The 26,505-nt window shown below is 37.1% G+C and overlaps 1 protein-coding gene across 3 annotated transcripts in view; it reads right to left on the bottom strand.

The window, feature by feature from the left end:
- Positions 1 to 8,108: 8,108 nt before the first annotated feature.
- LOC124730383 (TBC1 domain family member 13) overlaps positions 8,109 to 26,505 on the bottom strand; it is a 237,540-nt gene continuing 219,143 nt past the window's right edge. For all 3 annotated transcript variants that reach the window (XR_007008528.1, XR_007008753.1, XM_047248505.1), the window contains one exon: positions 8,109 to 10,154. The gene's annotated coding sequence lies outside the window, so the exon portion shown is untranslated. The remainder of the gene's footprint in view (positions 10,155 to 26,505) is intronic.

The following is a 26,505-nucleotide window of genomic DNA, read 5'->3' as shown; positions in this document are numbered from 1 at the left end:
TAATAGAGGGAAACATTCCACGTGGGAAAAATTATATATAAAAACAAAGATGAGGTGACTTACCGAACGAAAGTGCTGGCAGGTCGATAGACACACAAACAAACACAAACATACACACAAAATTCAAGCTTTCGCAACAAACAGGAAAGAGGGAAGGAGAGGGGAAGACGAAAGGAAGTGGGTTTTAAGGGAGAGGGTAAGGAGTCATTCCAATCCCGGGAGCGGAAAGACTTACCTTAGGGGGAAAAAAGGACAGGTATACACTCGCACTCACGCACATATCCATCCACACATACAGACACAAGCAGACATATTTAAAAGACCAAATATGTCTGCTTGTGTCTGTATGTGTGGATGGATATGTGCGTGAGTGCGAGTGTATACCTGTCCTTTTTTCCCCCTAAGGTAAGTCTTTCTGCTCCCGGGATTGGAATGACTCCTTACCCTCTCCCTTAAAACCCACTTCCTTTCGTCTTCCCCTCTCCTTCCCTCTTTCCTGATGAGGCAACAGTTTGTTGCGAAAGCTTGAATTTTGTGTGTATGTTTGTGTTTGTTTGTGTGTCTATCGACCTGCCAGCGCTTTCGTTCGGTAAGTCACCTCATCTTTGTTTTTATATATAACTAATGCAAGAAATGGATATGAACAAAATGTTAATTACTGCATGCTACAGTACACTGCTAAATAGAAACTGAGTCTTAGTACTCTTCTGAGAATGGTCATTTCTCCCAACATGAGCAGTGCTCGCTCCTCAGTTTGCAATGAGACTACAGTTGTCATTAACTACCAATAGTGTAAAATAACACTTTTCCTTGCCATATAAGTGGATGGTCATTATGAGTAAATTACAAAGTAAATGCTTTTGAGCCATTTGGACATCTTGCCCGGCACACAATATGACTTTCACGTGCAATATTTTGTTGCCTCATCTAGCTGCATTCTTTCCATGCTTCAAGTGACAGTCTTCGTTGCACTCGCTGCTGACATGGTCTGGGCTGTGAGGGCTTTTTAAAGTATCAGTTGTTGTACTTGATGATCACCATAAGGTGAGTCATTAAAGTAATAAGCATAAAAATGTAATCATCAAATCAGCTGGACAGCTATACATATACCATCTAAGACTCGCACCATGAAAACATCAGAAATCACATATAATGCAATACTGTTGCATTTCAGCATATCTTGGGGGATGATATAAATTAATGATATTCACACGCTTGCATCTTCTGATTCAAACTATCAGTTGCAATCTTCATGTGTGGAACACAAGACAAAGATGTTTATTTTTCTTGGTATATTTAAATATGTTACACTAGGAAAATGAGTAATGTTAAAGATTATTAAGGTAATACTTATTAAATTTAAGTTACTGTGCTGCTTAGTAACCTGTAGTAGATGACTATTATGGAGCCATAAACACAAACAACTCATGCATACATAGCCTCTCAACTAACTCATTCAACATCATTTTGTTAAAAATCAAGCAAACTATCAAAAGAACAGGAGATGACAAAATATTATGAAGTATAAGATTTTTGTTCAAATTCTGTTTTAAAAATGGGTATTCTACATCATAAAAATACCTGTTTTTTTCTACAGGAAAATGAGACAACTATAAGATTGCTGAATGAAGAGATTCAACGACTTATCAGAGTGATAAATAAAAAAAATGAGAATGCACAAGAGAAACTATTAATGCCAACGAGGGAACTGCATTGAACTAAGTAAAGTGAATACAAAATGGCACATGCAAATCAATGAACAGCAAATAACATTAAAATGTACAAAAAGACACTGAAGTTCATACTTATAACAAGAACATGATTATTGGATTTTCATTAAAGTTGGGCAAATAACCGACAAACAGTATTTTTTTTTGTTTTTAGTTAAACTTCAGATTTCAAAACAATAGTGTCTTCCACCTAGTCCAGAACATATTAGGGAAGCAGGAAGATATGAGAAGCACAAAGGACGTTAAGTTACACATCACTCAAAATTGATCTTCAGACATGTCACAGATTTTTCCTCGATGGGAGAAAGGTTCTGGCAAAGTGAATCTGTGAGTCCAGTGAGGCATAATAATTGAACAACTTAGAGAGTAAGTGTGTAGGTTCTGATATCAAGTCCTGGTCCAGCACTAATTTTTATCAGCAAATTTCATTATAAGGTAAGGTGAGGTAAGTACACAGATAAATTCATAAAAAAACAAAGATGAGGTGACTTTGTTTTTTTATATATAATTTTTCCCACGTGGAATGTTTCCTTCCATTATATTGGTAAATTCATAAAGTTAGACATCAAATAGGTACACAACCTTTTTTCATATAGCTATATCAATTTAAGTGGAGGAGGTACTGGACAGTATTGTGGAGAAAAGAAATATGTGGCACGAACTGATTAGGAGAAGGGATAGTTTTATAGGACACATTCTGAGATGTCATGGGATCATCAGTTTGGTACTGGAGGAAAGTGAGCATATGTTTGTATGTTTGTGTGTGAGGGGGGGGGGGGGGGTTAAAATCTTAGGAGACCAAGAGATGAATACAGTAAGCAGGTTTATAAGGGTGTAGGTTGCAATAGTTATTCAGAGATGAAGAGGCTTGCACAGGATAGATGCATGCAGAGCTGTATCAAACCAGTTCTCAGACTGAAGACCACAACAACAACAATTTATTAACAATTTATTTTCCTGAGTTGTGATAATGAGACTGTCCTTTTTTAAGATACCACATACATTCAATAGTTGGTTTTTCTGAGCATTTACTGTTGATAATATAAAAGTTCTTTTAAATGTCTAGTTGTGCACTTACCACACTGATGTGGGACAAGTACACAACATAGCCTGTGAAATTTCTCTTTTTAATTGGCAGTAATAGCAGGGAAAGTGCCCAGTAGTACATATTTTGACATTTATTTCTACGGCTGAAGCTCCAAAGTTGGATTAAAGTTTTCAGGGTTGGACAATGGATGGGTCTAAATTCACACAACTTAATATATTAATAACTTCTTTTTTTGGTAGCTTCTTGCAAATATGATATTTCTGCCAATTAATGAGCTATATGTCCCAGGCAGTTTTTACAATTTCATGAAGTCATACATCTGGAGAGGGTGGGATGAATGAGGAGATAAAATTAAAACTGCGATGCTTTCAAGACTTGCCATTTCTATCAATTTCAAAGATATGTGTGTTTTGTGGCCATCACACATAAGCAAAGCAGGCCTGTTTCCTCCTTGTGATGGTAAAAATAGTTTCTGGAAAAAAAATTCTCAAACCTATCACCGGCCACTGTGGCCGAGCGGTTCTAGATGCCTCAGTCCGGAACTACGATGCTGCTAATGTTGCAGGTTTGAATCCTGCCTCAGGCATGGATGTGTATGATGTCCTTAGGTTAAGAAAGGTTTAAGTAGTTCTAAGTCTAGGGGACTGATGAGCTCAGATGTTAAGTCCCATAGTGCTTAGAGCCATTCGAACCATTCTCAAACCTATCAGCTTCCATTCAGCAGTTGCAACTGGCTGCATAAGTAAGTCCAGGAAAAGTTTTTCTTCAGAAGTTGCCACTCACTTCACATGTACTTCCCTTTAAATGTACCTAATGGAGGGAGCATGTTCCCATTTGCAGAACAGTAAATAAAACAGAAATATTATTCTGTCCTGGAGAACTTCTTCTTCAGGAAGATAGTCCCCTGTTTCCCACCACTTTTAGTTTTCGAAGGATCTTTAGCAAATAATATTTTATCTAAATTAAAAATCGTATTTGGTTTGTTTCCAAGGTCAAGAGCTTTATAGTAACTTCAAGGAGGTTGAAATAAGGATAGATAATGAATGGATTGACATTATTTTTTCTGTGCATTTCAATGCTTTGGTGTTTTTTAATAGATAAATTATTGCATTTCACAAACAAACTCGCCATGTTTGCCGAGGATGCTAATGCGCTTCTTCCTGGACTCGGGTAGGCATTCCGGCCCTGGATTGAACCTGCCTGGTGAATTAACGATGAGGGCTGGTGTGCCAGCTAACCTGGATGTGGTTTTTAGGCAGGTTCCCACTAGGTGAATACCGCCTCAGTTACATGACACGCAGACATTGAAAAAACGTTTGCACTATTTCATGCTTACACTAGATGCAGACAGCCGACCACGTGTTGAAGTGGGACAAAGGCCCGAGAAAATGATGATGATTGCATTTCACAATCAAATAGAGCCAATCGTAGCTTGGTTTCTCATTAGTGAACAGCATTTTCAGTTTATTACTTTTAAGAAACTCGCCCAACAATGACAAAACCTGCACTTTATCCATCTCAGTTATTTCTGTCGCCACGATATTTCTGACATCAGGTGAAAATGTGTTTGAGCCACTCTGAGAGGATGATTTGGTCCTCCATCTACCTTTAACATGATCTTTAATGTAAAATATGGTACATGGTATATCTTAGAAGCACTTTAAGTATTCACTTGGCCAGATTGTGCCTCCTCCCCAGCAGCTTCTACATCTCTTGCTGTATACTGCTTTCTTCTCTCCATTTTCCTTACATAGTTTCTTACTACTTGTCACTGTAGAATAGTCCTGCCAAATAGTGTGATTAATTAAAAACACTGAAAGTAGGTAAAAACATAGTATTCATTTACCTGAGAATTCTGTTCATTAGCTACTCATTTATTTTCTTGGTCAACATTTTGGCATTCCTGCACACTTTCACTCATTAATCACCTACTCTCAGATGATGTTAATTGGTTCAAGGTGAACTGTCTCTCATTAAAGTCCAGTAAGACCAGCTTTATTCAGTTCTGTACAAAAACAGAAAAAGAGAGAGAGAGATAAGTGTGACAGGTGGTAATCAACCAATAGAAAGAATGGAGTGCACATTGACAAGAAAATGAACTGGTCTTCACATATTATTTATCTCTGTAAGAGGCTTAGCTCTGCTACCTATGCTTTACGGGTTGTCACTACATATGTTGAACCAAACTCTGCAGAAGTGGCATACTATGGTTATTTTCACTCTCTCATTGAATACAGCATTATTTTTTGGGGCAACCAGCCATTAGCAAAGAAAGTGTTCATTGCACAGAAGCGAGTTTTAAGAATTATATGTGGGTTGCGCCCAAGAGACTCATGTAGAAATAGCTTTCGAAAACTTAAAATATATACAACTACAGCCCAATATATTTTTTCTCTCGTGTGTTTTGTTTGTAAAGATATAGAGATATTTCAACCAAACAGTAATTATCATGAGCACAACACACGGAGGAAGAATGACATACACAGCGAGCACAGAAATTTGAGCTTGGTACAAAAGGTTGTCTACTACACTGGAGCAAAACTCTTCAATGCTCTTCCTCCTGAAATAAAGACAGAGATTCATAACAAGAGTAAGTTTAAGAAAGCACTAAAATATTTCTGCTAGAAAAAGCTTTTTACAGTCTAGATGAATTTTTTAACTAAATAAACTGTAAAATTTTAATATTATATAATACAAGTTGACATAATGCCACTAAGAATGTTATTTAACCTGAGCTCTGTATGTGTGTGCGCTCTGTATCTGCTTTTTATAGTGCTTTAATGATTCTAAGAAAATATGTATTTTCTTTTTCTGAATTGCTGACCAAATTTACTGTATAAATTTTTATATAATTATGTACTCAAATTTCTGTATAAGCTATAAGATTATCAGATTGTATTTGTAAAAAACTGACTCGTTCCACATCCTTGTGAACCCAACACAGTTGGACCTATGGAACACGAAATAAATCAAATCAAATCACCATGAAAATTCAGTAATGGAGCAAGTGCACAGTTAAACTACAATATCAAATATCAACACTGTTTACTAACCCCCTCAAACCAGAAAAAACTGCAAATAATTCTGAGAGATGACAGAAAAACACACTTTGAACTCAGCAACTCCACTGTAATGGAATGCATGCCTAGCAATGCTTCTGTAAATGCTACGCGTGACACCAACACATTCTAGCTGGGTCAGAATTAAACACATATAGTTCACTAAATGATCATGTGGTTGCGGCTCTGTACAACTTACTTCATTAAAGCTGTGAACTAATTGTGCGTTTGCCCCAAAAGAGCACTTACCACTCTTTACCTTAGCATACATTTCTACAAAAGTGATAGTTTTATTCTGGATTAATTGTGTTGTACCATTGGGCTTTCAAGGCCTGTTCGGATGGTGTTTTATTTCCCAGTACAGTTTTTGAGTACATAAAAATATGCAGTTATTTTGGGGAGTAATAACATCTCAAAACTGCACACACTTCTGAGGTACATCAGCTTTGATGCCCCGGTGACAGTCACTTTCATTCTAGGACTTGGATTTAGTGTCAGTAGTTGTGTGTCATATCCATTTATCATTCTATGTTAATAAATTATCTCTCTCAGTACTACAGCACTCACACACTAAATTTTCTATTCTTCCATCATCACAACTGGAACCTGCTCAGCACAATTTTTCTGACGCTTCAGTGCAATTGTTTACAAAAATTCTGGAAACAAGAATGCAAAAGTTTGTTGCATCATCATGAAATCACAAAGCCCATTGATGTCACATTTTATGGATTCGATAAACAAATCCTGAACAAACTTATAAGTTATGGCTATTCTTATTCTCTTCATCTTTATAAACTACTCACTTTCACAGCCAACTGCTGGAGTACATGTCTATCTAATACAGGGTGATTCAAAAAGAATACCACAACTTTAAAAATGTGTATTTAATGAAAGAAACATAATATAACCTTCTGTTATACATCATTACAAAGAGTATTTAAAAAGGTTTTTTTTTCACTCAAAAACAAGTTCAGAGATGTTCAATATGGCCCCCTCCAGACACACGAGCAATATCAACCCGATACTCCAACTCGTTCCACACTCTCTGTAGCATATCAGGCGTAACAGTTTGAATAGCTGCTGTTATTTCTCGTTTCAAATCATCAATGGTGGCTGGGAGAGGTGGCCAAAACACCATATCCTTAACATACCCCCATAAGAAAAAATCGCAGGGGGTAAGATCAGGGCTTCTTGGAGGCCAGTGATGAAGTGCTCTGTCACGGGCTGCCTGGCGGCCGATCCATCGCCTCGGGTAGTTGACGTTCAGGTAGTTACGGACAGATAAGTGCCAATGTGGTGGCGCTCCATCCTGCTGAAATATGAATTGTTGTGCTTCTTGTTCGAGCTGAGGGAACAGCCAATTCTCTAACATCTCCAGATACTGTAGTCCAGTTACAGTAGCACCTTCGAAGAAAAAGGGACCAAAAACTTTATTGGCTGAAATGGCGAACAAATGTACAACTAAATGAAACTTTATAGCTCCCTTAATTCGCCAACAGATAGTGCTTAGCTCTGCCTTTTGTCGTTGCAGAGTTTTAAATTCCTAAAGTTGTGGTATTCTTTTTGAATCACCCTGTACAATCATCTCCATGGTCTTTCTGTTCCCTAGTGTTTATTCCAGTTTCCAGTATTTTTTGAGATTTGCTAAATTTATTATTTTTATATTTTCTACGTGGGTGAAAGGTCTTTCTGCCAAAAGCATCAGTTAGTCTACGGTAGGAAAGCCACGGGTAGCACCTGTCCCTGAATCGAGCAAACTTTGTCCTGTGTTATTGTATTATAAGTGTTTGTGTTTTATATTTTCTGAGGCAGTGACTGAGGAGCAGCCCAGCATCTGCCTAAGCGAATGTGAAAACCATCTAAAAACCACATTCAGGCTTGTGTGCCTGACCAATAGTTGTCAAACCAACATCTGGATTCCATCTGGATATGTCTCACCTTCATCTTTCTTATGCTAGAACACAGCACATTCAGCTATATGAGCATGTCACTACCATCTCCATATGGTTGCGATACAAAATTGCTGCCACTACACAATGTTATTAGAATACATCAACAGAATTTAAAATCTCCAGCAGAGCCATTTGTCATAAAGGGTAAATTAATTCTCCCTTCTACTACCACACAATTATTTTGCCCAGTTTCAGAGGTGGGAAGAATATACAGTGATCTGCTGTAAACAATTTTCCATTTAATACAGAATAGTAAAACATCTCTTTTCTCAGATACTTTATTACAAAATATTTAATAAGTCAAAATGAACTTCCTGGATACAAAACATTACAAAAAATGACAACATTTGCTCAGTATAATAATATGGCTTGAATGCAATGTAAAATTATTTTTTTATTGGCGTAATAAACCTGTAAACCTCAGAAGAGAAAGAGGAATATTTCATCAACTCTGTTCTACTTATGATAACACACTAAAAAAAATCATGAACTGTTTTTTGTCATAACTTTGATGCACAGTATATGAATAGTGAAAAACAGCAGTTTTACAATTTCTCACAGTACAAAACTGACTCAGTTTCTCAACAAGTCAAAAATTTAGATAAGAATTTATTTGCTGAACAAACAGCAATTCATCAGCATTCGGAAACTTGAAGTATTTAACAACTAACAGTTTAAGACATTAGAAATGAAAGAAAGACTTTGAACCATATTGCATGATGGTATGACCCACTCTTCCTTACAGACACTAGTCTAACCTTTGTACAATCTTTTGCACTAAATGGAACTCTTAATGCAAACATATCTGAACCCAGTGGAACAAATGAGCATTATTATAATCTGCAGTTTCAGCAGTGAAATATAGCAGATGTCTCTTCTTTGGAAACATCATACACAAACATAGATACGAGCTACCTTAAATAATCAATCATACAATCTTCCAAAACTATGCTCAGTCTGAATTCACATTCTTCCATAAATGTAAGGAAGTAGAGAAATAGTGAAAAAGGATTGTCATAAACTTTTACTTATAATCATGAGGTCAACAATGAATATCACAAGCATCAAAGTAAAGGAGTGATACTTTTGAACAAAACTCATTTCTCTCTCTCTCTCTCTCTCTCTCTCTCTCTCTCTCTCTCTCTCTCCCTCCCCCCCCCCTCCCCCTCCTTATTAAAAAAAAAACATACACACGCACACACAGTCAGACAGAATCCCAACCTGAAATCTAATGTGATTTGCCCAGATACCAGCTTTTAACATGAAAATGTAGTAAAGCCTCAATCTTCTTCACAATTTTTCCAGGCTCCAATATTTCATTTGTTTGTTTATTTAGTTATTTATTTGAGGTGTGGGGAGGGCAGTAGTCAAATAGCTGTTTAAACTGTTGGACACTTTTCAGCAGAACTATGTAGCAAATATGATATACAAAAAATGCAGTATCTTTAGGCAGAACCTTGTAAAAGAAATGTGCTCAATTTTCATATACTTTAAAGCTAACACAAATTTCTTGCCATTATTTACAAAATGGAAGAATTATAAACCATTCTCTTTGTACACGAGGAAAAGGAGGAAGAATAACGCAGAAGAGAGACTGAATGTATGGTGTAAGATAAGTGGAGCTTTAGAAGGTGTTATTGATGTACAAGGAGATGTTATTGTATATTATCATGCCTAATAAACAACCTTGTTCCCAAAAAAAAATTCTATCAGCTTTCAGTTATAAAGCCAGGACAAAAGACTACCCCCCCCCCCCCCCCCTCTCCCATTTTGTGTGAGTTCTGTCTCATGTTCAAAACATATATTTATGCAATGAGAACTTTCATAAATCTTCAAAGACACAACATATTCATTTACTGAAGAAAAAAGAATGCAAAATGTTCAAGTATGATGTACAACATGGTAATCAATAAGATACAGATACACCTTGTGCAAAAACACACAATATAAATCTCTACACCTCAGCAACTTACTGTGATGTTATATAATTCAATATTTCACAAAATATAACATGTCAAAATATTTTACATAGGATTTTATATAATAACATCTGAGGCTGCATATTGAGCTCTTTACAACATTAACAATAGAATTAAGTAACATTCAACCATAACAGTCAACCATAAACTTAAACCAGTACCAAAAACATCTCTAACAACACCAGTTTTTCATTAAAATGTCTGTAAGTTTGGTACAAAAATATATTATTGCTGTACAAAAAATGAGAAAAGAATTTTTTCACAGCACTTTAAAGCTATACAGCTTTGTATATGAGAAGAGTCCACTTAAATGTCACTGCTCCAAAATAGCAAATGAGAATGTTACCACGAGCATGGAAGAGTTCATGGAAGAAACATTGCCTCCCCTGTAAGAACACAAGCCAAAGGTCACGTAAATATAATTAGTTACAACTCTTCTAATGGTAGGAAAATGAAGAATCTGGTTCACATCAAATGTGTTTGGTTGTATCGTCCCTGGAGGAGGAGGAGGAGGAGGAGAAGAAGAAGAAGACAGAGGAGGAAAACAAGGAGAAGGAGAGAATTATACATAAATTGTACTGTCATTATCATGATCAACAATGAACTTGAACAGATTGCTACTCACCACATACAGAAGGCACTGAGAAGCAGACACACACACTTTTGAAGTTCATTTAAAAGTAGGTGCCTGGAGACAAGAGTGGCCATGAATGTGTGAGTTGTGTATGTTTGAAAGTGTGTGTGTTTTCTGCATGTTTACTAATGTCATCTACTCATCTACCATTAGCATGCCATCTTGAGCCTTTGTTAATGTCTTGGAATCTGGGAGAATGTTTCCTTGTTCCATCCACTATACACAGTGTCCCTGGAGCAATGGTCAATATACAGGGTTACGATAGGAACCATCACTCGAAACAATAAAGTCTGGTATACATGGGCTCTAGATGACTACTTCATATTTAATACTGTGAAACAAATCTCTTCTACTGTAAGCTCTTTGTTTTTCATATATTGGGAGGAGATAGTATGGACCAAAAGAAGAAAAAAATTGTCTGGCAAACACAGCTCTAAACTGCATACCTTAAGAGCTATGAATACTTGTTCAGTAGAAGAGTTGTGTTTCACAGGACTGAAAATGAACAACTGCTTGTAGCTCTTAAGGTATGCATTTTAAAGTCCCTGTTTAGTAGACTATTTGTCTCAGAAGATCACTTGTCATATCCCTAAATTCTGACCATTCCTCCTGGAACACCCTGTATATTTGCCTGGCTGCATGTCCCACCCAACATCATTTCCCTTGCAGTCATAATTACACCTTCCACACTAATATGTTAACCTATCCATTTGTTTGTTTTGGTGCCCCTCCTAGTAATTCACAACATGCATTTCTTAAATGGTTACTCAGTTTCTGAATTCCGCTCTCATTAAAAAATTCTTTCTCACTGCCATAAGTCAAAACTGTTATTACACACTATTTGTAAACTTTCTGTTTTGGAGACACTGGAAGCTTACTTTTAAAACTGTATTTAATTTATCAAAGCAGTTAAGGTAGTTGTTTTTTAATGCTTCGGTTTCTGTATTTTTCCTGTTCAGCCAGTCATTGTTTTCAATTCAATTGGCTCTGAGCACTATGGGACTTAACTTCTGAGGTCATCAGTCCCTAGAACTTAGAACTACTTAAACCTAACTAACCTAAGGACATCACACACATCCATGCCTGAGGCGGTTCCAGACTGTAGTGTCTAGAACCGCTCGGCCACTGTTTTCAGTTGACATAAATACTTAAAACCTACGAACTGATTCTGCAACTTCTTTATTAATGTGTAAAACTTCATTTTCAGTGAGCAGGTTATGCATTATTTTCAGCTTTCTATAACTGATTTTAAGGCTTTTTTCCAAATCTGCTCTATTTAGTTTTTATATTACTTGCTGAAGTTTATGTCAACCTGAGTTAAACATGGCATAAGCAAAATGAAGATGATTCAGATGTGTTAATTATCTTTAGTCTTTCTCTTCCTTTTACCAGTTGTTGTATTGAAAATAAGAAGAATTTTTGCGATACAGACTCTTCTTGTACGACTCTTATCCCATTCTGTCAATTTTTAATTTCTCATTATCATGATGAGGTCTAAGGGAATCTGCAACATTGATATACATAGTGTTTCAAACTCTGTTCAAACTGTGTTTTATTTGAAACAAAGTTTTTAATGGTTGCTGGTAATTTATTGAAAATGTGTGTTCCTGAATACTGGACCCCTTTTTTTTTAGCAAGGTAAGTGATATTAGGTCTTTATGTAGATTGTTCTTATTCCTATTCATACTATGTATTGAGCTATTGGTTGGAAATAGAGATGTTTTACTTGCAACAAATTTCATTAAGGCATAAATATACTGAGAAGCAGTGGTTAGAATACAAAGTTCCTTGAACAGGTTTCTACATGATGTTCTTGAATTTACACCACAAATGATTCTTATCACACGCTTTTGCACCCTAAAAACTTTTGTTCCATTTGATGAGTTGCCCCAAAGTGAAAGTAAGCAAAGTATGCACTTTTTTTTATATTTATATCTCCTACATCTGACATCATTCTCACTGGAAATACAGACTTGTTTAGGCGCTTAAGCAATTCTGTGGTATGTCCTTCCCAACTGAATTTATTATCGAGTTGTAATCCTTGCTTCCCCCCATGAACCATGGACCTTGCCGTTGGTGAGGAGGCTTGCGTGCCTCAGCGATACAGATAGCCGTACCGTAGGTGCAACCACAACGGAGGGGTATCTGTTGAGAGGCCAGACAAACGTGTGGTTCCTGAAGAGGGGCAGCAGCCTTTTCAGTAGTTGCAAGGGCGACAGTCTGGATGATTGACTGATCTGGCCTTGTAACAATAACCAAAACGGCCTTGCTGTGCTGGTACTGCGAACAGCTGAAAGCAAGGGGAAACTGCAGCCGTAATTTTTCCCGAGGGCATGCAGCTTTACTGTATGATTACATGATGATGGCGTCCTCTTGGGTAAAATATTCCGGAGGTAAAATAGTCCCCCATTCGGATCTCTGGGCCGGGACTACTCAAGAGAATGTCGTTATCAGGAGAAAGAAAACTGGCGTTCTACGGATCGGAGCGTGGAATGTCAGATCCCTTAGTCGGGCAGGTAGGTTAGAAAATTTAAAAAGGGAAATGGATAGGTTGAAGTTAGATATAGTGGGAATTAGTGAAGTTCGGTGGCAGGAGGAACAAGACTTCTGGTCAGGCGACTACAGGGTTATAAACACAAAATCAAATAGGGGTAATGCAGGAGTAGGTTTAATAATGAATAGGAAAATAGGAATGCGGGTAAGCTACTACAAACAGCATAGTGAACGCATTATTGTGGCCAAGATAGACACGAAGCCCACACCTACTACAGTAGTACAAGTTTATATGCCAACTAGCTCTGCAGATGACGAAGAAATTGAAGAAATGTATGATGAAATAAAAGAAATTATTCAGATTGTGAAGGGAGACGAAAATTTAATAGTCATGGATGACTGGAATTCGAGTGTAGGAAAAGGGAGAGAGGGAAACATAGTAGGTGAATATGGATTGGGGGACAGAAATGAAAGAGGAAGCCGCCTGGTAGAATTTTGCACAGAGCACAACATAATCATAACTAACACTTGGTTTAAGAATCATGAAAGAAGGTTGTATACATGGAAGAACCCTGGAGATACTAAAAGGTATCAGATAGATTATATAATGGTAAGACAGAGATTTAGGAACCAGGTTTTAAATTGTAAGACATTTCCAGGGGCAGATGTGGACTCTGACCACAATCTATTGGTTATGACCTGTAGATTAAAACTGAAGAAACTGCAAAAAGGTGGGAATTTAAGGAGATGGGACCCGGATAAACTAAAAGAACCAGAGGTTGTACAGAGATTCAGGGAGATCATAAGGGAGCAATTGACAGGAAAGGGGGAAATAAATACAGTAGAAGAAGAATGGGTAGCTTTGAGGGATGAAGTAGTGAAGGCAGCAGAGGATCAAGTAGGTAAAAAGACGAGGGCTAGTAGAAATCCTTGGGTAACAGAAGAAATATTGAATTTAATTGATGAAAGGAGAAAATATAAAAATGCAGTAAGTGAAACAGGCAAAAAGGAATACAAACGTCTCAAAAATGAGATCGACAGGAAGTGCAAAATGGCTAAGCAAGGATGGCTAGAGGACAAATGTAAGGATGTAGAGGCCTATCTCACTAGGGGTAAGATAGATACCGCCTGCAGGAAAATTAAAGAGACCTTTGGAGATAAGAGAACGACTTGTATGAATATCAAGAGCTCAGATGGAAACCCAGTTCTAAGCAAAGAAGGGAAAGCAGAAAGGTGGAAGGAGTATATAGAGGGTCTATACAAGGGCGATGTACTTGAGGACAATATTATGGAAATGGAAGAGGATGTAGATGAAGATGAAATGGGAGATACGATACTGCGTGAAGAGTTTGACAGAGCACTGAAAGACCTGAGTCGAAACAAGGCCCCCGGAGTAGACAATATTCCATTGGAACTACTGACGGCCGTGGGAGAGCCAGTCATGACAAAACTCTACCATCTGGTGAGCAAGATGTATGAAACAGGCGAAATACCCTCAGACTTCAAGAAGAATATAATAATTCCAATCCCAAAGAAAGCAGGTGTTGACAGATGTGAAAATTACCGAACTATCAGCTTAATAAGTCACAGCTGCAAAATACTAACACGAATTCTTTACAGACGAATGGAAAAACTAATAGAAGCCAACCTCGGGGAAGATCAGTTTGGATTCCGTAGAAACACTGGAACACGTGAGGCAATACTGACCTTACGACTTATCTTAGAAGAAATATTAAGGAAAGGCAAACCTACGTTTCTAGCATTTGTAGACTTAGAGAAAGCTTTTGACAATATTGACTGGAATACTCTCTTTCAAATTCTAAAGGTGGCAGGGGTAAAATACAGGGAGCGAAAGGCTATTTACAATTTGTACAGAAACCAGATGGCAGTTATAAGAGTCGAAGGACATGAAAGGGAAGCAGTGGTTGGGAAGGGAGTAAGACAGGGTTGTAGCCTCTCCCCGATGTTGTTCAATCTGTATATTGAGCAAGCAGTAAAGGAAACAAAAGAAAAATTCGGGGTAGGTATTAAAATTCATGGAGAAGAAATAAAAACTTTGAGGTTCGCCGATGACATTGTAATTCTGTCAGAGACAGCAAAGGACTTGGAAGAGCAGTTGAATGGAATGGACAGTGTCTTGAAAGGAGGATATAAGATGAACATCAACAAAAGCAAAACAAGGATAATGGAATGTAGTCTAATTAAGTCGGGTGATGCTGAGGGAATTAGATTAGGAAATGAGGCACTTAAAGTAGTAAAGGAGTTTTGCTATTTGGGGAGCAAAATAACTGATGATGGTCGAAGTAGAGAGGATATAAAATGTAGGCTGGCAATGGCAAGGAAAGCGTTTCTGAAGAAGAGAAATTTGTTAACATCCAGTATTGATTTAAGTGTCAGGAAGTCATTTCTGAAAGTATTCGTATGGAGTGTAGCCATGTATGGAAGTGAAACATGGACGATAAATAGTTTGGACAAGAAGAGAATAGAAGCTTTCGAAATGTGGTGCTACAGAAGAATGCTGAAGATTAGATGGGTAGATCACATAACTAATGAGGAGGTATTGAATAGGATTGGGGAGGAGAGAAGTTTGTGGCACAACTTGACCAGAAGAAGGGATCGGTTGGTAGGACATGTTCTGAGGCATCAAGGGATCACCAATTTAGTATTGGAGGGCAGCGTGGAGGGTAAAAATCGTAGAGGGAGACCAAGAGATGAATACACTAAGCAGATTCAGAAGGATGTAGGTTGCAGTAGGTACTGGGAGATGAAGAAGCTTGCACAGGATAGAGTAGCATGGAGAGCTGCATCAAACCAGTCTCAGAACTGAAGACCACAACAACAACAACAACAATCCCAGAAATTTAACACTGTCAACCTCTTCGATCTGAAGGTCTTCATATGTTATACACATGCTGGAAGAAAATCTCTTACAGGTTCTGAACTGCATATAGTGAGTCTTCTCAAACTTTAATGACAGTGAAAATTTGATTAGCAGCTATTTCTAAATCTGTACTTGACTTGCTACTTATTGCAATGTTTGTATCATCTGCAAACAAAACAAACTTAGCATCTGGCAATGTAACAGATGAGAGGTCATTAATGTACACAAGAAAAACCAATGGACCCAAGATGGGACCTTGAGGAACACCACATGTAATTAATTCCCAGTCAGATGAAGACCGATTGCTTACTGCACAGGAATTTTGCAATGACACCCTTTGTTTCCTGGCAGATAGATAAGACTCAAACCATTTTGCAGCATTGCCGGTGACACCATAATATTCTAATTTACTTAAGAAAATGCTGCGGTTCACCAGTCAAAGGCTTTTGACAGATCACAGAAAATGCCTGTAGCCTCTAATTTATTATCTAATGAATTAAGTACATTACATTCTCACTGTAAGTGCAAATAGCTTTCTCCATATCAGAATCCTTAAGATATCCAAACTGTGACTTGAACAATATACAGGGTAAGCACAATGTCTTGCCCTGATTAGAACAATTTATTACAGGATAACCATTTGACATAATAATTTATATTTGATGCCATTACATAGGTTAGTGTTACTAGTATTTTTTAAGACCACTTACGTTAGTAAACCTCAACATGTGCTCCCTTGGTAACTCAGAGAATGTCAAGGCGGTATTACAGTTCCCGCCAGGTATTTCGTAACATGTGTTCTGTCACACTAAACACAGCAGCTTGTATCCTAGCCTTCAATTTGTCAATGTCGGCAAATGGTGTGACAAAGACTCTGTTCTTGATATAGCCCCAGAAAAAAAAGTCAAGGGATATAATGTCTGGAGAGCGGGGTGGCCAGGGTGCTGCACTGTTGCTTCGAATCCACCAATCCAGAAATGTTTCATCCAGGAAATCATGCACTATCAAAGCCCAGTGGAGGGGTGCTCCATCTTGCTGGAAAAGTATCCATGGTTGATATTCTAACTATGGGGCAATGAACTGTTGCAAAATGTTAGTGGTAATGGATTTTTCAGTGAAGAAAAATGGTCCAAAAACCTTGGTATGCATGAGGCCGCACCAAACGTTCACTTTTTCGCTGTAACTGTACAGTAGCATGTGGAGACGCTGAACCACATATATGGACATTGTGCCTATTTACAATTCCGTTGACATGAAAGGTGGACTCATCGGTAAAGCATATGCGATTTAAGTAATCGTTAGCACCATCAATCCTGTTGAGAATCTCAGTTCCAAATTAAGCAAGTGTCAGTAAATCATTCAGTTGCAAGGACTGCACGATTTGCACTTTGTAACCATGCAACCTATGCCTTTTATGTACAATCTTCACCACACTTGCTTGCAGTATTTGAGGTTCACGTGATGCTTGACGAGTTGATTTTGACGGACTCCGTTGAAATTACTGCCGAACACGATCAACAGTTGCATCACTCACACGAGGTCTGCCACTTAAGAGGACGATTTTCAATGCTCCCTGTTTCGTTAAACTTTGCATACCATTGCTTTATTGATTTAACGTCAGGAGGGCTGCGTAAATAAGAAGCCCAAAATTTATGCTGAACACTGATGGGTAATTTCGTTTCGTGAAACCAGTGCACACATTGCGCTTTCTCCTGCTTCGACACCATTTCGCCAGCAACTAACATGACCTAACAGATCATGTCAGTGTTGTGGAGCACCAGTACCATCTATTGGTCACAACAACTAGTAACACTGACCTATGTAACGGCATCAACTGTAACTTATTACGTCAAACAGTTATTCTTTTATAATCAAGGCAAGACTTTGTGCTCATCCTGTATTATTTGCAGTCAGATGCTTAAGGAGATGCTTGAACACAACCTTTTCAAATATTTTTGAAAAAGCTGGCAAAAATTAAATTGGGCGATAGTTTGATGGTATCTCTTTATCCCCCTTCTTGAAAAGAGGCTTATCTTCAGCCTTTTTATCCAGTCTGGAAATGTTCCGCTGATAAGAGATTGACTACACAAATAACTTAAAGACAGAACTCAGCAATTTATGAGCACTCTTTGATTAACTTCATTGATATGTTATCATACCCACTGGATAACTTAGATTTTAACGATTTTATGATGGATGTTACTTCTTTGGGAGATGTGTCATTTCCATTTTACAGAAGTTATTTTTAAAGACTGGTCTCATATACTCCACTGCACTGTTCACCGAAACTGATAATCCCAAGCTGTCAGTAACCGAAATAAAGTACTTGTTTAAGAGGTTTGCAACACTACTTGTAGTTGTTACCAAAGTCTCATTTAGTTTTAGAGCTATATGTACCTCTTCCTTTTTGGCCCCACCTGTCTCTGTACCGAGCGAGGTGGCGCAGTGGTTAGCACACTGGACTCGCATTCGGGAGGACGACGGTTCAATCCCGCGTCCGGCCATCCTGATTTAGGTTTTCCGTGATTTCCCTAAATCGCTCCAGGCAAATGCTGGGATGGTTCCTCTGAAAGGGCACGGCCGACTTCCTTCCCTGTTTTCCCTAATCCGATGAGACCGATGACCTCGCTGTTTGGTCTCTTCCCCCAAAACACCAACCACCACCACCACCACCTGTCTCTGTCTTCACTATATCTCATGCAGTTTTTATTTTGTTGCTTGATGTAATTATCTTTTTCTCATAACAAAGCTGCTTCGATTTCTGGATTACTTGCTTCAATATTTTGCTGTATTCTTTATAATACATTACAATTCTAACATAAGAGCTGTTCCTAGATAGTAGATACAGTCTCCTTTTTGTTCCACATAATATATTTATTATTCCTTGTGTGATTCACAGTTTATTTTTTTATTTTTGTGTGATTTGATTTACCTTTAGGGAAAAACAATTTTCAAAAGTGGAGGTAACTTTATTAATGAATGCTTTGTATTTTTCATTTGAGTCGGAGGTATTGTAAAAAACTATCCAGTTCATGTCTTTGAGCAATTTCCTGAATTTCTCAATTTTTGACTTATTTATTACCCTTCTGTACTCAGATTTTTTATCCTGACAAGTTTCATGATAAGATAGCCCATTTACTATGGGTTTTGTGATATGACTTTTTGCCCTAGATTTGTCTACAAAGATATTATCAATAGCAGTCTCAGACCATTTACATATCCTAGTATCAAAATTCACAGTAGGCACTAAATTGGATGATAGTGTTACTGACTGCAATAATTGATCACTGACAGAGCTTTTCAATAAATCCACATTAAAATCACCAACAACCACTATTACCTTGTTTTTTACCATGAGATGGGACAGCAGATTTTTTATGAAGAGGTTAAAATTTCCTGAAGGTGATATGTATATACCTACTATTATAAAGGACTTATTATGGAATACTACTTCTGTTGCACAAGCTTCTAAGTGCTGGTCTGAACAAAATTTATTAATATCAATATTCTTGAAATCAGAACAGTTTCTGACAAATGTGGCAACTCCTCTTTCTCCACATCATTTCTACAGAAGTAAGAAGCTAACTTGAATCCTGTAATATTTAACATATCTATACCAGTGGTCACATGATGTTCAGAGAGGCAGATTGTATCAACTCGTTTGCTCAACTCTAATTCTTCAACACAAATAAGCAACTCATTAAGCTTACCCCTTAGTCCTTAGATATTCTAATGCAATAATGATAACTAATTTTGTGCACTGGCTAAATTACAACAGGATGAACCTAATTTTCCTGCCAATTTTTGCGTATCTCTAGTTTCAATCAGAGGCTGTCTGCATGAATTGCGAACATTAAAATTTGCTTTCTGGCTGCCTGTTTTATCAGTGTGAATGTCATTTTCAGCCTGTCTCTGAACACCTATAGTTTCTGCCCTCCCTACCCTAAAAAAATTGCTGATCTGTCACTTGTAACCACTGGTAGTTTACCACTCGTAACAGTGCCTCTCCTTAAATTATTTGCTATTAGCCCTGACAGTTTTCCCTTCCCTTCCTGTTGAGGTGAAGGCCATGCCTAGGGAGAATCAAAGGACAGATTCTCAAAGACTGCAAGAATAGATTTTACTGAAACTACCACAAGAACTTAATCAAATTCTGCAAATTCTACACAAAGCGTTAATCTATACTACTAATTGCCCCACACTGTAAGTTCATTTATAGATTGCATGTCATCTGTTGTGCTACATCATATTCTACAGCCAACTTGAATTTCGTCTGATTTAAATATAATGTTTCCTCTGGTAGTTAATACGAATTTTAGTAAATATCTTTTACATTACAAATAGGATGCAGACATTTGTATAGTCTTTATGTATTGTCTGTCCTCTTTCTTGTGAGTAGCACTGTTCCAGTTTTGTGGAACTGCCTTCATTCACAAATAAAAATAACTAGCCTTTTCCTCGTGGCTTCGCACACATATGCATTTGACACACATATTGAAAAAACCTCTTCCTTCCCCTCTCTGTATCTGCCTCTTCCTTCCTTTGTCTGTTCACATCATCCTCCCATCTCCATCATCCTCCCATCTCTATCTGTCTATCTCCTCCTCCCCACTCTCTCTGTCTTTTCATCTCCTCCCCTCCTCTCTTTGTCATTTTCCTCTACCCTCTCTCTGACTATATCTTCTTCCCCCCCCCCCCCCCCAAACATATCCTCCATCACCCCTCCCCCTCTTTCCATCTCTGCCTATCCCTCTTTCTTTTCCACACCTGCACACCTCCTCATACACCTTCTACCTCCCTCATGCACCTCCCCCTTTCCTCCCCTCTCTCCGTCCGTTTCCTCCTCCTCCCTTGCTCTGTCCATCACCTCCTCTATATATCTCAACCTATCCCCAACCATGCTCATTGGCATGAGTAGCCCCTGTAATACAGTTCAATCAAACACGATGATACTGCTACCACAACATGTCTGTCAAGCAGGGCAAGCTATACATCAGGAGCTTGAAACTCATTTATTTTTCCCTTGTGTGAAGGCTGCCAAGCAAAGCAAGCTGATTTGGCAGGCCAATACTGTTTCCATACAGAATGCAAGCATGCAGGGTAGACTATATTCCAGGGGCTGGGAAAAAGCATATTTTTGCCCATATCTCCACACCTATATAAGCTAGGAGGTTATAAACCCCACAGTAGTGATACTTGTGAGGCCTGCTGTTTCTATGCCAAATTTTGTTGAAATCAATCCAGGGGTTCAGGAGGAGACCTCGGACATACATTCTGCTTATAAAATTCCTTCTGTATTATTCTGCCTTGAGCTTTAACCTTTTCTATTGAAACACTGTTCTCTCAGCACCTTTCTACTTTTCATAATCTGCACTGCTTTATACACCGCAACATTACTTCTGGAATGTTATTACCATGTATTATGGAATGCTTGTATAATTTTCTTTCTGCTGTATGTTTCTATGCCACCAGCAATTTTAACTAATAATATATTATGTCTGCCCAACATAAGCCTCTGTTTTGTTTTCTTCATGCTCTTATTATTTGGAATTCTTTCTTTAGCTAAATGTTCAGCGTGTCTCCCTTCTCACATCTTCTTGAAAACAGTTTTGTGTTTTCTACAATGCAGCACACACTATCTTGTTTTCATTATTGTTTGCTTACAATTCTCAACTCCCCCTTAAAGGTTGCCTGTGTGCATTTGAAGTTTTCTTTTCTTTTCATGTGCATTCTTCAGAAGTGCAACGTCTTTAGTTGTTTACTATGCATCTTAAAAATATTGCTCCTTTTGTCTAAGTTTCTGTGATCTTCAGTTTTGAGGATGATTGACTTTTTAAATGATGTAATCTGGTGCACAAACGTATTCAAAAATAAATTCCTGTAATCTACATTTATAATTTCCTGCCCAGCAAGTTTGTTTGTTTCTAGCTTTATATCTACTTTTACTCTTTATCTTACAAATCTTTGACCATTTACAACTCAGAAAGTTGTTCAGGACTGTCACATTCTGTACACTTTCTTCACTTTAATGTTTCATAAAATAAAAGTCAGGGTCACATTTAATTCCATTTTTCCAAGTCCATTTACTATTTTTTTCCTGAATAATATGTTACAGACAAACATGCTGTCATTGTCAGTAAATTCAACTAACATATGACTTCTGTCATTTCTAGTATGTTATCCAAAGTTTTCCACTGGAGAGTTATTCTTTATATCTTGTCTTATTGTCACATAAAAATCCCATGTTAGCATTTGGCTGAGAGATTTTGAATTATTCCCATGAAACATCTATTGTTTATTTTTAATTTTTTCTTTACAATAAAGACCACACATGAATTTTCTGACTCCTCTGTTACTCTGTAAAAGAATTTATGACCTGATTTTAATTCCACTTCGTTCCGTGCCGCACATATGATACTGTAGCCATTGTGCATCATTACATCATACATGTTTGTAACTCAAGATAATTACACGATATTGTCACCAATGTTTGTTTATTCTTTGGTTTTTGTAATTATTCTTTGTGTTGGTTCTCACTATGTATTCTTGGGCTGTTTTATGTCTTTTCATGCTCTGCTATTAAATGTTGCAATAAAGCAGATTTTCTAATGTGCAACATTTTTGGTGACTCTGGTGTGATTCTGAATTGCCAATGTGACCCCAATGTTAATTGACATTTTGTACACTAGCACTTGATGAAGTGATAAACTGCACCTTTTGTTAGCTTTTAATGACTATGGTTTAAGCCGCTAAACTAAAACAGGGAGGTAGGTGTGGCTCTTAGAAGTACTACACGGAAACACTGTACATAAAGCAGTAGAACTGATGTTATGAGTAATATACACGGCAAAATTTTGAAAAATTCTTGGAATACTTTGAATATGAAGTCACACTTCCATTAAATAAAAGAGAAAGTGTTTGATGTTAAAGCATAAACCAAGAGCAGTCAAATCAAGTCTGATGGGTATCTGCAAACTAGTGACTGATGATGTGCCATCTCGGAACACTGGTTCCACACCTACACCTATCCTACTGCCAATATTAAGAAGTTCATGTGCTGAACCTCTAAAAACATTAAACCTTTATTCTGGTAAACCTTTGTCACTTTCAGGTACACCTATCAGCTAACCGACAAGTGTCACTCAGAGTCACATGTTTATCCAACAGTCATTTACAGAGATGGAGAAATTCACAGATTAGTCATGACAGAGGGTAAAAAAAAGAATTCAGTTCTTTAGCATTTAATGCAGATTAGTCATAGCACTATATTTTGTTAGTTTTATTCTACCATTGTGACATGCTACTATATATGATTTTATTTAATTTACATGGTGCAATAGGCATAAGTGTTAATATTTTTATATATGTTACGTCATTTACAGAGATGGAGAAATTCACAGATTAGTCATGACAGAGTGTAAAAAAAAGAATTCAGTTCTTTAGCACTTAATGCAGATTAGTCATAGCACTATATTTTGTTAGTTTTATTCTACCATAGTGACATGCTACTATATATGATTTTATTTAATTTACGTGGTGCAATAGGCATAAGTGTTAATATTTTTATATATGTTACCTTAATATGTACAGACATCAATGTGCTGTTTTTTTTCTTTTTTTTCACTGTGTCAAACACAACAGCACCATTAAATGCACTACACCTGTCAGTACAGGATAACCATTGTGTGTCCACACATCCATACCTGACCTGCTGCTCAGGGGAAAATAAGCATTGATGACTTACTCTTGCCACACATACTTGGTTGGTACTAACCACCTAAAAACATACTACCACTCACAGCTATAACTATTAGTCTGCAAAGGAAATAAATAATGATTTAATATTGTTCACTAAAGCATTCTCAGTCACCAATAAAAATATCTGCACTTATACCCATTAACCCTGTATTTGTGTAGATGTCTCCTATGCAGAGAGTAGGTTTAAAAAAGACACAAAGTCATTAAAATGAAAGTGTAAGAATGTACTGCTGGATTAGTTAAACAATTAGGTCAAATGACAATTATTTAAATGACAAGTTGAAATATTGTGATACATTTTTAAGAAATGATCTGACTTTTTGTTCTTCTATCAAAGCCTCACGTTTCTTCACTTTCCTCATCACTTCAAGTTTCATTATCTCTAAGAATAATTTCCTTTTGTATTTTCTGAGCGCTCTGATGGAATTTTATTTCATTTTCTACTGCTCTTCGAGTAATTAACTATGTTTTCAATATTTATGGATGATCACTCTCAACTGTTGCGTTCACATGTGGAAAGACTAACATTAGTTTAATAGCTTGCCAAAATTCCTGTTTTTTGATCATCCATCGCGAAATATGAGTAACACTCATCTAATCTTGAAGAAAAACTAGCATTTCCCAAATAAGTTTTAAAATTTCGTCCAAAACTGGTATGTGCTTCTCTGCAACCATGTCAAAGATTTTATTAGTCACTTAAAATGATTCAAGTAATATGAAAACCCCCAATTTTCTTTGCTCTCCTCGGTTAAATCTTATACTAAGCTCTTATGGGAATAAACCTTGAACAATTTTGAACTTGACTGACTATTTTTCTAATAAAATTTCAGTTATGAGAAGAAAGTTATGTCATGGTTGGTGATTCATAATTCTTAATAAATCATTCTAACAAGTTATGTGCAGCAATTTGCAAAATCTGAAAACAGATACAGAGCACATGGAACAGAAGTTTGGAACTTTCTTAGAAATTGTTGAGATTCTGAAGAAACATTTTCAAAAATTGTAGTATGAAAGAGTGGATGAAATGTAAAAAATTAAGGAGTAACAAAGACCCACTCACTGAATAGCAGGAGCATTGAGTCATCAACAAGCACACACAAAACAGAAACAAAACTTGCTAGCTTTCGGAATAAAATTTGTTGAGTTATAGTACAAAAATACACACCCTTACACTATGCTGGCTGGACCCTTGATAACTACGTCTGTGTTGAGTGTGTGTTTGTACTCTAGCTCAACATATGGTTTATTCCAAAAGCTGACAAGTTTTACACCCCTTTTGTGTGTGCCTGTAGATGACTCAATGCTTCTGCTGTTTGGTGAATGGTGTCCTTTACTCCTACATTTTTTAATTTTTGAAAAACTTAGTAGTCAAAATGTCTTTTATTTGCACAGAAATATTTCTCAGCAGCTTGGTAATTACTTTTTCTTTTCTTAAACCAATAAATGCCTTAGGATCCATCTGAAATTGTCAAACACAATCAATACATGAAACATTTTCTAACCATCAAGTAGTACAGTCTTTTAAAGGAAGCATTGTTTTACCAATTAGTGCAGTGTATTCTACAAAGCGGGCAGGAAAATCACTAAAAATACAGCTGTCCCAAAATAAAGTATATACTGTTTGAAACTGGTGCTCGTCTTTGATTAAAGCAGATATAAATAATTTTTTGTGAGAAATAATTTATAAGGCAGCAAAGAGCGTTGGAACACTTCCATCTGTTGCAGAATTTGAGACAAACATGCATTATTGTTTGAAGAACGAAAGTGAGTGCTTAAGAGTTACTGGAAAATAAAGAATGTGAATGAGGTTCGATGATGGAGAGCTAAATGTGGAACACCATGTCCTTCATTGTTAACAAGATCTCCCATACAACAAATTTAAATATCAAGAGTTTCCTGCTTAAAACAAAGCAGCTTTTTTGAAATAGGAATCAATACATTAATCTATAAAAAATTCAATATATTGAAAATATGGATATTTTACACACAATATATTTTCAGTATCATTATCACTCACGTCAAGTGAATTATTGAAAAACCAATTGATCGGTACGTCGGAAAATTTACCAATTCTAGGCTCACATCAGTGACATGTCAGTTTTGGTGTTGGGAGGTGGGCATTCACATGATATGGCCTGCTCCTTAACAGGAGCTGGGAAAATACATTACCTGAATGCATAACTGTAAATATAACGATGTGGGAACACTGTCATTAAAGGTAGAATTCCTGTGACTGTAGTTGTGGGGCAGATGAGTCTTTTATGGCTAAATATCTCATTTAGGCAGAATCATTTAAATGAGCTCAAGATAAATGAAGTACTACTCAAAAAATTGTTTGAACACTATTAGAGGACTGAGAAAAAGAAACGGAAAGTCGATAAATTACATCCATCTGAGCACCATGTACATATATTTCTGTACAGAAATAGATAGAGAGATGAGGAGTATTCATGAACGTTAAACATAACATCAAGTTAAAATGTACTGAGCCAAGTAGTCTTTGCTTAGATCAATAATTGGAAGCATGTGCTTGTGAACTGCTGCTACTGGAAAATTAAAATGGCATTCTGTAGGTGAACCATTCGAGAGGCATATTTGTATAGGTGACAAACTAATATACCACTTCTGAAGAGGTGCAGCAACATTTTCAGTAGCTGCAGAGACAACAAACCGAATGATTAGACTGATTTTTATGCTTGCAACATTAGCTTCTTGGTACTGTAGATGGTTGAAAGAAAAGGGAAACTATATTGTTTTTCCCAACCACATGAAGCCCTACTGAGAATGACAATGTATAGTGAGTGCTCACTGGAGTCCAGTGCATTGTGAAATTACAGACAAACAGTGATATTGCATATTATTTTGCCAAAAGCTAGTCGATACCCTGGCAGAAACAGTTTGTAGGATTCAACAGGCTTTCGGGGATGATGGCATGAACAACTCACTGTAAATTCTATTTTGACCAACAATT

Source organism: Schistocerca piceifrons, chromosome 1 (assembly GCF_021461385.2).
Source record: "Schistocerca piceifrons isolate TAMUIC-IGC-003096 chromosome 1, iqSchPice1.1, whole genome shotgun sequence".
NCBI lineage: Eukaryota > Metazoa > Arthropoda > Insecta > Orthoptera > Acrididae > Schistocerca > Schistocerca piceifrons.
This window is presented reverse-complemented; position numbering and strand designations above follow the sequence as displayed.